We start from the raw sequence: 12,994 nt of genomic DNA, 5'->3' as shown, positions 1-12,994 counted from the left end.
AGCTGAGGGGAGACATGATAGAGGTATATAAATAATGAGTGGAGTGGAACAGGTGGATGTGAAGCGTCTGTTCACGCTTTCCAAAAATACTAGGACTAGGGGGCATGCGATGAAACTACAGTGTAGTAAATTTAAAACAAATTGGAGAAAATGTTTCTTCACCCAACGTGTAATTAAACTCTGGAATTCGTTGCCGGAGAAAGTGGTGAAGGCGGTTAGCTTAGCAGAGTTTAAAAAGGGGTTGGACGGTTTCCTAAAGGACAAGTCCATAAACCGCTACTAAACGGACTTGGAAAACTCCAAAATTCCAGGAATAACATGTATAGAATGTTTGTACGTTTGGGAAGCTTGCCAGGTGCCCTTGGCCTGGATTGGCCGCTGTCGTGGACAGGATGCTGGGCTCGATGGACCCTTGGTCTTTTCCCAGTATGGCATTACTTATGTACTTATGTACTTAGACCGTATAAGTCTGCCCTCCACTATCCTCGCCTCCCAACCACCAACCTCTCTTCCCCCACCTGCTCCGCCACCCAATTTAAATAAAATAGCACTTACCTCAGAGTCAGCTAAACATGCTTCCTGATGTAAGGAGAAATAAAAACTGCATACTTTCCGGTAGCTGGAGATTGTCACATACCGGAGGGCAAGAAACATTAAGCTTCCTTCTTTACGTAGAGTCACCCCCTCTGGGAGGGAACACAGGTGAATGGAAATAACCCATTCTTTCTGGACTGATCTGGACGAAAAGGAAGAAGTTAAAAGAATGAAGTAATAACAAAAGCTGTTGCGTTTACTCGGGTTCCCTTTGTCTAATTTTATATTTTGTTTAAAGATCAGAAACCATTCAGTGTGACATATACACAATCATAGGGGAAATAGGGAAGGGGGGTGGGGGGACGTTTTCATGTCACTGTAAGTAGCCAGCAGGATCCCAGGAAATATATCCATTTGTTATTGCTCATACTCTGTTCCCAAAGGGTTTTTAATGCTACCCTGGACTAAATGTCTAGCTAACACTGGCAGCAAACAGCAACAGTTGAGAAAACTTTATCTGCTACTAATGAAAATTTCAAACACTATTATCAGCAGGTAAATGTCAGTTTTCTTTCCCTGCAGTGATGTTCTCTTTTTTTTTTTTCCCACCAGAGTTTTTTTTTTTGTAAAGTTGCACAGTAGGTTCCTCACAGCAGTCAGCGTTCTTCAGTTCTAGCTGATTTCCTGCCTGTTCCAACCTAGGTTGCAAGCAGAGTTCTCAGGCTTTTTGTTTTTATTCTTCAGTTCCCCTGAAATTTCTTTTTCTCTTGTTTCTGTTATAACCCCTCCACTCAAAACAAACAAAAAGCCCTTGTGGTTTCTACTGCTCTTGTGTGGCTAGTCTCAAGCATTCTCTTCTCCTCCCTGTTTGCTCTTAATTCATAACATGCATAGGGGAAAGGACGTTCTTCTTTCTTGGTTGTTTTTTTTCAACTTTCATGTGCTGTGGGAAGAAATAATCTTATTTTTATCCTACTTCCTCCTGTGGTGCAGAGTTCCACGGATGGAATTTATTGTTCTATGTGTGTGGTGGTTGAAGTCAATCTTTTCTCCCACACTCCCCGCCCAGTTGGCCGCGGAGGAGACGTCGGGTTTCTACTTTCACCCTCCTGTAGTTTTCAACCCCTCCTCCTACCGCAGTCTCACTGCTTCTCATCCTTTGAAGTTCACTCTATCCGTCTATTCTACCCGCTGCCACTCAGAGTTGCAGTCATTTACCGCCCCCCTGATAAGTCCCCCTCTTCCTTTCTTACTGACTTCGATGCCTGGCTCTCTGTTTTTCTTGAACCCTCATCTCCGTCCCTCATTCTTGGAGACTTTAACATACACGCTGACGACCCATCCGACTCTTACGCTTCTCAGTTCCTCACTCTGACATCCTCCTTCAACCTCCAGCTGAGCTCCACCACCCCTACTCACCAAACTGTCCATTGTCTTGACCTCGTCCTCTCCTCTACCTGCTCACCCTCCAATTTCTGTGCCTCTCCTCTTCCTCTCTCAGATCATCACCTGATCACCTTCACACTTCATCACCCTCCCCCTCAGTCCCGCCCAACACTAACCACTACTTTCAGGAATCTCCAGGCTGTCGACCCTCCCACCTTATCCTCTAGTATCTCTAATCTCCTCCCGTCCATCATGTCCTCCGAGTCTGTCGACAAGGCTGTCTCTACTTACAATGCCACTCTCTCCTCTGCTCTGGACACCCTTGCACCATCCATCTCCCGTCCCAGAAGGCGTACTAATCCCCAGCCCTGGCTGACCCCTTGCATCCGATATCTTCGCTCCTGCGCCCGATCTGCTGAATGCCTCTGGAGGAAATCTCGCACCCTTAGCGACTTCATTCATTACAAATTCATGCTATCCTCCTTCCAGTCCTCCCTATTCCTTGCCAAACAGGACTATTACACCCAATTGACTAATTCTCTCGGCTTCAACCCTCGTCGTCTCTTTGCCACCCTTATCTCCCTCCTCAAAGTGCCCTCTGCTCCCACCACCCCCCTCCCCCCCACTCTCTCCTCAATCACTGGCTGACTACTTCCACAACAAGGTGCAGAAGATCAACCTCGAATTCACTACCAAGCCACTTCTTCCTCTTCACCCTTTAACCCACTCTCTCAACCAACCAACCCAGGCCTCCTTCTCCTCTTTTCCTGATATCACCGAGGAGGAAACCGCCCACCTTCTTTCCTCCTCGAAATGCACCACCTGTTCCTCTGATCCCATCCCCACTAACTTACTAAACACCATCTCTCCTACTGTCACCCCCCCCCCCCCAACTGTCATATCCTCAACCTCTCTCTCTCCACTGCAATTGTCCCTGACTCCTTCAAGCATGCTGTAGTCACACCACTCCTCAAAAAACCATCACTGGACCCTACCTGCCCTTCTAACTACCGCCCCATCTCCCTCCTACCCTTCCTCTCCAAGATACTTGAACGTGCCCAGCCGCTGCCTTGATTTTCTCTCCTCTCATGCCATCCTAGATCCGCTTCAATCCGGTTTTCGCCCCCTATACTCGACAGAAACGGCACTCACTAAAGTCTTTAATGACCTGTTCCTCGCCAAATCCAAAGGTCACTACTCCATCCTCATCCTCCTCGACCTATCCGCCGCTTTTGACACTGTCAATCATAATTTACTTCTTGCTACACTATCCTCATTTGGGTTCCAGGGCTCTGTCCTCTCCTGGTTCTCCTCTTATCTCTCCCACTGTACCTTTAGAGTACATTCTCATGGATCTTCCTCCACCCCCATCCCGCTCTCTGTTGGAATTCCTCAGGGATCTGTCCTTGGACCCCTTCTTTTTTCAATCTACACCTCTTCCCTGGCCTCGCTGATCTCATCTCATGGTTTCAAATATCATCTTTATGCTGACCACACCCAGCTTTATCTCTCCACATCAGACATCACTGCGGAAATCCAGGCCAAAGTATCGGCCTGCTTATCTGACATTGCTGCATGGATGTCCAACCACCACCTGAAACTGAACTTGGCCAAGACCGAGCTCATTGTCTTTCTACCCAAACCCACTTCTTCTCTCCCTCCACTATTTCAGTCGATAACACCCTCATCCTCCCCGTCTCATCTGCCCGCAACCTCGGAGTCATCTTCGACTCCTCCCTCTCCTCCTCCTCTGCCCATATCCAGAAGACAGCCAAGACCTGTTGCTTCTTTCTCTATAACATCAGCAAAATTCGCCCTTTCCTCTCTGAGCACACCACCCGAACTCTCATCCACTCTGTCATTATCTCTCACCTTGACTACTGCAACCTATTCCTCACTGGCCTCCCACTTAACCTTCTATCCCCCCTTCAATCCGTTCAGAACTCTGCTGCGCGTCTTATCTTCCGCCTAGACCGATATGCTCGTATCACCCCTCTCCTCAAGTCACTTCACTGGCTTCCGATCAGGTACCGCATACAGTTCAAGCTTCTCCTACTAACCTACAAATGCACTCAATCTGCAGCCCCTCACTACCTCTCTACCCTCATCCCCCCTTACGCTCCTACCCGTAACCTCTGTTCACAGGACAAATCCCTCCTCTCAGTACCCTTCTCCACCAACTCCAGACTCCGCCCTTTCTGCCTCGCCTCACCCTATGCTTGGAATAAACTCCCTGAGCTCCCTCCCTACCCATCTTCAGTTCCTTGCTCAAAGCCCACCTCTTCAATGTCGCTTTCGGCACCTAACCATTGTACCTCTATCCAGGAACTCTAGACTGCCTCAATCTTGATTGACTGCACGTTTTGTCCTTTAGATTGTAAGCTCCTTTGAGCAGGGACTGTCCTTCTTTGTTAATTGTACAGCACTGCGCAACCCTGGTAGCGCTTTAGAAATGTTAAATAGTAGTAGTAGTAATTCTTCAGCTTGCTGCAGCCTATTTAGCTATTTCAGTTTGGGTCTTTGTTTTTGGGTTACAGTCATCATTTCTTGGGGATATGCAGTGCTCTGGAGTTCCCTGCTGTGATCCTGGGCAAGATCTGGTGGTTTGGGGATGCAGAGTTTTATTTCGTTCGGCCCGGGCAGCCAAGTGCTGCACGAGGGTGGGCCTCGCAGTGAGGCCAGTTTCAGCTGCTCCACTGTAGGAGTAGCCATATCTGTTATAAGGCGGCACATACCACATTGTTCTGTGCTGACACCAACTGCATTGATTCCATTGGGCACTGTGGGCACATACAGATATCCCAATAACACCCCAAAAAGGGTTGTATCTGGCATTTAGTATAATTTTTTTTTTTTTTCCATATTTTTATTAAAGGTTTTCAAAGTACAACAGGAGCAAACAGTACACAACAGAAGCGAATACACAAAAGCGAACTAAAACAAACAAACAAAAAAAAAACACCATGGCATCTGAGGGAAAATATAAGAACATTCCATGACAATACCTAGAGGCAGAGGTCAGGTAGAGCTAAGGGAAGCCTGACAAAACAAGTCTAATCGAGCCCAAGTCTTCAAGACAGACTTCACTCTATGATATTTATGGACAAGAATTAGCTCATATTTCCTGATGACACAAGCGTAGCTCCACCATTCATTATAATTCAGATTTGCATTATTTTTCCAGTGGGAAACAATTAAATGCATAGCCACAGCTAGCAGTATATTAAACAGTTTCTTAGCTGACTCTAGAAGAGAGATAGAAGGAGAAGAGGCACGCAAAATCACAATTTCATAGGAGATTGCTGCAGTCTCAGGCAAGTGAAAAATAACACACAACTTCGCCCAAATAAGTCGCCAGTACGCTCTGACGTTTTTGCAGAAAAAAACCATATGTGCAAGGGATCCATCCTGCTCCTGACAAGACCAACATTGGAATGTAGTACTCTTAGTAATTCGTGCAACTCGAGCAGGCGTCCAGTAGGCTCTGTGGAAAACAAAATATGAGGAAGCCTTAGTGAGTAAAGTGTCAGAAGCAAATGTGTTCCCTCTTATCCTTAGATCCAAGCTGTATTCCTATGGCCCTCTTTAGCGTTTAGTGTGCGCCTATTTTTAGCGCATGTTAAAAACGCCAGCGCGCCTAACTAAAAGACCCACTATGCCCTGAATAATAGAAAGAACTATCTCCACAACCAGGTATTATAAAAATAGTGTGCATTTACAATAGCAACAAAGACTATGTTTAACATAGTAGATGACGGCAGAAAAAGACCTGCACGGGCCATCCAGTCTGCCCAACAACATAATTTCACGTGTGATACTTTTTGTGTATACCTTACCTTGATTTGTATCTACCATTGTCAGGGCACAGACCGTATAAGTCTGCCCTGCCTCCCACCACCGGCTCTGCCTCCCAATCTCGGCTAAGCTTCTGGGGATCCCTCCCTTCTGAGCAGGATTCCTTTATGTTTATCCCACGCATGTTTGAATTCCGTTACTGTTTTCATCTCCACCACATCCCGCGGGAGGGCATTCCAAGCATCAACCACTCTCTCCGTGAAAAAATACTTCCTGACATTTTTCTTGAGTCTGCCCCCCTTCAATCTAATTTAATGTCCTCTCGTTCTACCACCTTCCCATCTCCGGAAAAGGTTCATTTGCGGATTAATACCTTTCAAATATTTGAACGTTTGTATCATATCACCCCTGTTTCTCCTTTCCTCCAAGGTATACGTGTTCAGGTCAACAAGTCTCTCCTCGTACGTCTTGTAACGCAAATCCCATACCATTCTCGTAGCTTTTCTTTGCACCGCTTCCATTTTTTAAACATCCTTCGCAAGATACGGCCTCCAAAACTGAACACAATACTCCAGGTGGGGCCTCACCAACGTCTTATACAGGGGTATTAAAACCTCTTTTCTTCTGTTGGTCACACCTCTCTCTATACAGCCTAGCAATCTTCTAGCTACGGCCACTGCCTTGTCACACTGTTTCGTCGCCTTCAGGTCCTCAGATACTATCACCCCAAGATCCCTCTCCCCGTCAAGAATAAAGACATAGCAAGTTTTATCATAGAAACAGCTCAGAGTAAACACACACAAATCCTTAACTAGACTCCTAAGTAAGACAGTCATACTGAGCCCACAGCACTTATACAAAAGTACATGGCACACATACAACCTGATGCAGACTTCTAGCCAGTGGCAGCGTGTTCCTCAGATTTTCAATCAGATTCAGCGCAGTCTGCTTGTTGGATGGTGTGTCAACACTGCAGCCCCTTCAGATAAGAGCCCCTTTTTATACAGAAATCACATGGTGCAGCTGTGCTAATGATGTACATTCTGGCCTTGTGGGTGATACACACATAACATTGATATTCCCATTGTTGACTTAAGTGCCCCCATTGTCTCACTGGCACCACATTGATTGGATCACCTTGACAAGAAGCTGGGAACCTCTAGCTCCCAGCTGGTGTTGAGCAGCGAGATGTCTTTCTGTGCTAAGCCCTTCTCTGCTGCTAGCAGGGCTGGAAATTTTTATTTCTATTCTAATCTTAGAAGGGATATCTTTTTATGTTTGATGAAAGAGAGAGTTTTCTTTCCCTGCGGTGATGTTCTCTCTTTTCCTGCCAGTTCTTTATTTGCATGGGAGCATCCTCACAGCAGTCGGCATTCTCCAGTTCTGGTGGTTTCCTGCCTTGTTCCAGCCTAGGTTGTGAGCAGAGTTCTTGGGCTTTTCGGTTTTATTCTTCAATTCCCATGGAATCTTTTTTTCTCTGTGTTTTCTGTTAATGTTATTAAAAAAAAACAAACCCTCATGGTTTCTACTGCTCTTGTGTGGCTTGTATCAAGCATGCTCCTTTCTTCCTCCCTGTTTGCTCTTAATTCATAATACGCATAGGGAAAGGGACGTTCTTCTTGGTCTTTTTCTTTCAACTTTCATGTGCTGTGGGAAGAAGTAATCTTATTTTCTTCTACTTCCTCGTGTGGTGGAGAGTTCCACAGTTGGAATGTTCTTTGTGTTTGGCAGTTGAAGACAGTTCTTCAGCTTGCCACAGCTGCAGCCTATTTAGCTATTTCAGTTTGGGTCTTTGGGTTGCAGTTGTCATTTCTTGGGATATGCAGTGCTCAGGATTTCCTTGCTGTGACCCTGGGCAAGATCTGGGCAAGATCTGGGGGTTGGGGATGCAGTTTTTTATTTCGTCTGGCTTGGGCAGCCAAGTGTGGCACATCTGTCATATCCTCAACCTCTCTCTCCACTGCAACTGTCCCTGACACCTTCAAGCACGCCGTAGTCACACCTCTCCTCAAAAAAACATCACTTGACCCTACCAGTCCCTCCAACTACCGCCCCATCTCCCTCCTACCCTTCCTCTCCAAAATACTTGAGCGTGCTGTTCACAGCCGCTGCCTTGATTTTCTCTCCTCTCATGCCATCCTCGATGCTTCAATCCGGTTTTCGCCCTCTACACTCGACAGAAACGGCACTCTCTAAAGTCTGTAATGACCTGTTCCTTGCCAAATCCAGAGGCCACTACTCCATCCTCACCCTCCTTGATCTATCCGCTGCTTTTGATACTGTCAATCATGATTTACTTCTTGCCACACTGTCCTCATTTGGGTTCCAGGGTTCTGTCCTCTCCTGGTTCTCCTCCTATCTCTCCCACCGCACCTTCAGAGTACACTCTCATGGATCTTCCTCCACCCCCATCCCGCTCTCTGTTGGAGTTCCCCAGGGATCTGTCCTTGGACCTCTTCTTTTTTCAATCTACACCTCTTCCCTGGGCTCGCTGATCTCATCTCATGGTTTCCAGTATCATCTTTATGCTGATGACACCCAGCTATATCTCTCCACACCAGACATCACCGCGGAGACCCAGGCCAAGGTATCGGCCTGCTTATCTGACATTGCTGCATGGATGTCCAACCGCCACCTGAAACTGAACATGTCCAAGACCGAGCTTATCGTCTTTCCACCAAAACCCACTTCTCCTCTTCCTTCACTCTCTATCTCAGTTGATGGCACCCTCATCCTCCCCATTTCATCTGCCCGCAACCTCGGAGTCATCTTCGACTCCTCCCTCTCCTTCTCTGCGCATATCCAGCAGATAGCCAAGTCCTGTCGCTTCTTTCTCTTTAACATCAGCAAAATTCGCCCTTTCCTCTCTGAGCACACCACCCGTACTCTCGTCCACGCTCTCATTATCTCTCGCCTTGACTATTGCAACCTACTCCTTACTGGCCTCCCACTTAGCCATCTATCCCCCCTTCAATCTGTTCAGAACTCTGCTGCACGTCTTATATTCCGCCTGAACCGATATACTCATATCACCCCTCTTCTCAGGTCACTTCACTGGCTTCCAATCAGATACCGCATACAGTTCAAGCTTCTCCTTCTTACCTACAAATGCACTCAGTCTGCAGCCCCTCATTACCTCTCTACCCTCATTTCCCCTTACGTTCCCGCCCATAACCTCCGCTCACAGGACAAATCCCTCCTCTCAGTACCCTTCTCCACCACCGCCAACTCCAGGCTCCGCTCATTCTGCCTCGCCTCACCGTATGCTTGGAATCAACTTCCTGAGCCCTTACGCCAAGCCCCCTCCCTACCCATTTTCAAATCCTTGCTCAAAGCCCACCTCTTCAATGTTGCTTTCGGCACCTAACCTTTATACCTTTCAGGAAATCTAGACTGCCCCTATTTGACTGACTGTACATTTGTCCTTTAGATTGTAAGCTCCTTTGAGCAGGGACTGTCCTTCTATGTTAAATTGTACAGCGCTGCGTAACCCTAGTAGTGCTTTAGAAATGTCAAGTAGTAGTAAGGGAGGACCTACTAGGTGGGGCCAGTTTCAGGTGCTCCACTGTAGGATTAGCCATATCTGTTATATGGTAGCACATACAACATCGTTCTGCGCTGACACCATCTGCATTGATTCCATTGGGCACCAACAGCAGTAGATGGGTACAGTCTGTTATTGTGCGGATTCGGCAATCATAGCAGACACTTGAACTGCTGGAGTGGCATACCCTTTCCTGCACTGCAACACTCACTATTGGGTATCATGATATATTGACACTGTAAATGCTACTACTACTACTTAACATTTCTAGAGCGCTACTAGGGTTACGCAGCGCTGTACAAAATAAACAAAGAAGGACGGTCCCTGCTCAAATGAGCTTACAATCTAAAGATGCACAGGGTCAGCATCTTCACACATTGAGCAGTGACCTATCTATATGGGCCGCACAGTGATAGTGCCTGCGGGTGTGGCACAGTAGCAGCAGCGACATATGTTGCGCTCTGGCAAGAGGTATGTTAGCATTGCATTGGCTTTGCTTTAGGAGCTAGGCAGGGGTCGCACCCTCAGCTGTTCAGCTGTGCCAGCCGTTATTTCTTCTCCGCAGTCGCCACACGCATATGTGGCATTGGAGCAGTGTTTTCGGACTTGTTAATTTGACAAGAACTCTGGCATGGTATCAGCTAGGAGTGACAACCTTGGACATGATGCAGGGGCTGCATAGTTTAGTAACATTGCTGGTGTTCAGTGTCTCCCATGTTTTTATATTTCTCCTTAGCAGCAACCTTTTTGGCTCTGGCTCAATTGCAGGTTATTTTGTACTAATCTGTGTCAACATCTTGTTGTGCTATACATGCTCAGCTGCCTTGGGGCTGCATAGTGATTCCAGCCTTGGTGTTGAGAGAGGACAGTAGTCTGTACAGCAGCGTAAGATGTCACTCTTAGTGATGTACACCAGCCATTAAATCAGCACTAGTACTGTAATTTGAGAGCTGTGTATGGCCAGCACTTTTGGATTCATGGGAATATTTACTACAGGGTAGCTCAGCAATGGCTACTCTTAGGCAGCTTAATGACAGAAGCCTTCTAGGTTGTTTTGTGGCAATAGCTTTCAGCCATACCGGCTTTGTTCCCCAGGTTTTATTTATTTATTTTAAAGATATGGTTTACAAAGATAAATATCTTTGAGGAAATATTACAGGGCATATGATACACTTAGTTTCAAAAAATCATTTTCAAATACATACCTCAGCTGACTCAAAGCTCTGGATTAGTCCACTTATTGAGACCCAAGATGTCCTAAAGAATAACCCAAGAGGATTTGGAAATTAACAAAATTAGCAAAACAAAAATTTTAGGCTTCTTATTTATACAATCCCTTTAAACTATGAGGAATGCCCAGATTGCCTCCTGGCCTTTATAAAATCAGAAAGTTGATCAACCTCATAGAAAATATATTTCTTGTCCCCGTATATTACAACACATTTACACGGGAAGCGCAATTGAAACTTGGCCTGCAATAATATCACATCTTGTCTTAATTCAAGAAACTTCTTTCTTCGCATTTGTGTCCACTTGGATACATCAGGAAAAATAAGAATTCTCCCTCCTAGAAAATCTATCTTAGATCTCTGGAAATAAAGTTTCAATATTGCTTCCTTATCTTGGAGGAAGACAAACTTCACAATTAACGTAGATCTCTTTTTTTTTTCTTCTTCAGTGGATTGTTGTAGAAAAGTAGTCAGGTCCAAGTCCTGTGCTTGACCTCCAGGCTGAACCTGAGATTCTTGTTCTCGTGTTTTTTCTTGTGGTTTAACTGGCAAGTAATATATTTTGTGTACAGGAGGATACATTTGTTCAGAGTACTTAAACTCCTCTCTCAAAAATTTAAAGAACATTTATTTCAGTGATATTAAGTCATTCAAAGGAAAATTCAAAAGTCTTAGGTTTTGAGTCCGCAAGGAATTTTCTAAATTTTCAATTTTCCTTATAGTCGTTAATTTTCCACCAACTACCTGGGTTTGGACTTCACTTATTTTTGTCAACTCTCCGTCCATCTTCAATTGCTTATCAGAAATTATTTCTAATTCAGCCTTTAAAGATTTAACTTGTGTTGCATTATTTAGTGACACAGAAATAAAAGACAAACAAACCTTGTGGAGGCTTTCCAGAGCTGTCCAAATTGTCTTCAACGAAATCTCGGCAGGTCTTATCAGGGGCTGTGTCCCTGCCAGAAGTAAAGCAGTTTCAGCTTGTAAAACACTAAATTCTTGTGTCTGGACCGCCCCTGCTGCCTGAGAACGTTGGGCTTCCTCCATTGCCTCCCGCACCTCAGTGTTCTTATCCGGAGTTTGCCTCTCCTTCAGAGAAGAAAGATTTGTCTTCTCCTGCACTGCTCCGGTTGGTTTCGGGAACGGAGGAGTTAAAGGGCCAGCTGGACTGAGTGATAAATCACTCTCCAAGCCAGTGCTCTCCCCAGCACCGGCAGCGGAAGTGTCCATCGGAGTAGAAGCCAGGAATGCTGAGATAGATGTTTGACGAAGGGAGGGGGTTTCAACCTTGGGAGGAAGAGGTCCCCTCGGCCTCCCCTTTCTCTTCGGCATTCCATAAACACAAAGGTAAACTGTTAACAACGGGTTTATATAGCAAAATTCTATCTCTGTTTGGGGAGCTATAATCTCAGCGTCCTATCCGACGGCCATCTTGGATCGCAACCATCTGTTCCCCAGGTTTTATAGTACAGTAGCAGCAGTGGCCTTGGCTTTCTGCCAACTTCCTCCAGTATTGCAGTTGCACTCAGTTCCTCTGCCTCCTGCCTTCTTGGTGTAGATCTTCACTGAATTCCATCCTTCTTTTCACCTGTAGCAGCTCCCATTGCTGCCTCTGTGTCTTGGAGCATCAATTTGGTTTTCTTATAGGAGTTGCTTGATTCTCTTTTTAGCTCTGTTGTCTTGCCAGGGTACATCCTGGAGCTGGATTTGGCATATTTAGCCACCTTTCTTCTTTGGGGTTGGCAGGACCTACAGCAAATGCCCGGTATGGCTTCTGTCAACAGGGCATTGCACTACAGTGGTTTGTTATTCCCTTCCAACAGATTTTTGAATGCCCTTCCTCTTGGCTGCGGACGCTATACCTATATCTTTGCCTCTGCAGGATGGACCCAAGTAGGTGTGTTTCATCATGAGTGGCATCTTCCCATGTGGGTTCTGGAGGCACCTTCCTCAGATCTTCTTGGGGTTCAGCTTGTTCTTGCTGGTTTCCTCGTTCTCATTCTTGTCTGGATGGCAAATGTCAGCAATTTAGGCTTCAGGGGTGTTTACTGCAGGTATAATTTCTATTGCAGCTCCTTCAGAGGGAACTTAAGATCAATAGTTGAAAGCATGGCGACTCCAGGAGGGACAGCAGGAGCGGTGGTACTAGCAGTGTCTTCAGTTGCACCCCACTCAGTTATTCCTTCTTAGCCCCCTGTATGGGGTCGGTCGCTGAGCACTGTTATGTTGTACTACAGCATTGACCTCTAGATTGTGGATTGATTCCAGGACTGGTTAAGAACGGAGTGTGAACTTATCTGGTTTGGAAGCACAGCGTAATGCTGGCAGGAAGCAATTGCAACGCTGTGAAAGGCATGGACGATGTGGAATAATTGACTGGAGGAGCTGGTATTCTCCGGAAAGATGTAGTTGGGCTGTTTATATAAGGTTTGGGGTGTGGTAGAGAGCCATAATCTGTATTAGCAATCTCTATGCAGTAGTTGGTATAAATGTGGATGGTTGGTTA

General features: G+C 45.9%; 1 protein-coding gene across 1 annotated transcript in view; it reads left to right on the top strand.

Annotated features, from left to right (window-relative positions):
* Positions 1 to 12,994, top strand: part of EIF4A3 (eukaryotic translation initiation factor 4A3) — a 75,685-nt gene that overhangs the window by 22,182 nt on the left and 40,509 nt on the right. The gene's annotated exons all lie outside the window — the stretch shown is intronic.

This window comes from Microcaecilia unicolor, chromosome 3, assembly GCF_901765095.1.
Source record: "Microcaecilia unicolor chromosome 3, aMicUni1.1, whole genome shotgun sequence".
In the NCBI taxonomy this organism is placed as follows: Eukaryota; Metazoa; Chordata; class Amphibia; order Gymnophiona; family Siphonopidae; genus Microcaecilia; species Microcaecilia unicolor.
This window is presented reverse-complemented; position numbering and strand designations above follow the sequence as displayed.